We start from the raw sequence: 1,853 nt of genomic DNA, 5'->3' as shown, positions 1-1,853 counted from the left end.
ATAAAAACAGAAGCTAACTTTGAATTGGGGCTGTACGCAGTCTTTCCTTCTAACAGAGGAGTTGCTGAGGTGCAGTTCCCTCAGGCTTCTCATTGCATTCATGTTGCTTTGAGTAATCTTTTTTGCATCTCCATTACATGGTAAGAAGTGTAACACCTAGGGGCTTAGATTTGGGGATCTCAGATATGTTCCCAAGCTCTCTAAATCCTACTGCATTTAGAACACATCTGACCTGCATTAGCATGAGCCTAAACATGTCACTGTTTCCTTCATGTATGTTCCATCTGCAATAAGAAACAAATTCACTGAACTCAGTTCAAATCTCATGGAAGCTAGGTACAAAGAGGTACATAAATACAGCCCGTTTCCCCTTAACACGTGGTTGGTTTAGTTTTATGCATTTGGGACACGGGGTAGAGCTTCAGCAGAATGATTTCTTAATGAATATCATACATTGGTGAAAATTTAGCTCTACCCTGTACAATGTGAGATTAGGATTTCTCTAATAAATGAGGAGGCATAAAGATACTTAGACATAAAACATTTAAGAGCAAAAAAAGATGGCAAGAGCTGAAAGCTCTTACTTTCCAAGGTGTGGCCCGTCAAGTCCTTGCAGTGTTGGGAGCTTTGGGAATTGCGTCAGCCCGAGGAGCTCTGAGAAGGCTTTATACAATGGGCTGCTCCTTAGGATTGGAAAACTGAAGAAAGAAAGCTCAAGGGTGATTGATGCTATCCAAGTCTACCTCTCTGTCCCTCAGGCTACCAATCTGATGAATGGGGACAGTGACAGCAGACCCCTGGGATAAAACAAGATGACACGTGTCTTAAGACATGCCCAAGCTATTGCTTATTGCTGCTGTCATGGTTGTTATCTCAGAGGGTCAGGCAGCATTCCAGAGAAAAAACACTTTCCCCAGAAGTATGGTCGTGAGAGACACATACCTAATGCCTTTGGTACCAAAGACTGTTTTAAATTTTTTCTTTTTACTTTTCTCCCCAAATTTAAAGGTTGACTAGAACAAACTAAGACACTAGGCAAAAATACTAGATACAAAATTTGGAAATACTGAATTCCTCCACTCACTGAGATAGTCCATGAAGTTGTAAAAGAAAACACACATATGCATACATTCACACACACGTGAGCACACACACATACACATGCATCCCCATCCTCCGGCCTTAGGAAGAATATTTTCTTTCTTTTGCTTTCTACTCAATGACCCAGTGGTAGAATTCAAACACTGATGGAACCTGAGAAATGAGAAAGAATTCTGAACACATAACAATTCCGCCCAGACTTCTGCACTGAAAGACTTGACCAAACACTAGTGTGGCTTCTACCAGCACAGGACCATGTCCCTGGGATGACTGCAGCCCCCTTAAAATGACTGCCTCTGAAAATTCAACCCTGCCAGGATTTATTTCTGCCAGCCAAATTTATGTATTTGCTCCTGCTTAAACCTGGTGATAGGCAGATAGGCCCCCTGCACTCTCTTGTAGAGCAGTTTCTTTAAAGAGCTTGCACTTACAAATCCCCTCTGCCTCCCTGAGATGTAAATCTACCACCATCCAGAATTGTCACCATAGAACCTAGAACCTCTCTTTGAAATGCAAACCCCCAGGGAGATGCATTTGATCTTGTTCCGGGGTCCTGCGTGAGGGAAGGGCCTGACATGGGTGGGCATATTGCTCTAATCTGCACCACTGCCTCCTGTCATAAAGACACAAGAAGTTTGTTTCTCCCCAGGATAAACACCAGTAATAAATGCAGATGGCCTAGTCACATGGACCAACCCCTCAGAGCTCCACAGTGCCCTTTCCTTAGCACACCCAGCCTTTAAAAGCCTCCT

Source organism: Galeopterus variegatus, unplaced genomic scaffold, assembly GCF_000696425.1.
Source record: "Galeopterus variegatus unplaced genomic scaffold, G_variegatus-3.0.2 Scaffold7353, whole genome shotgun sequence".
NCBI lineage: Eukaryota > Metazoa > Chordata > Mammalia > Dermoptera > Cynocephalidae > Galeopterus > Galeopterus variegatus.
This window is presented reverse-complemented; position numbering follows the sequence as displayed.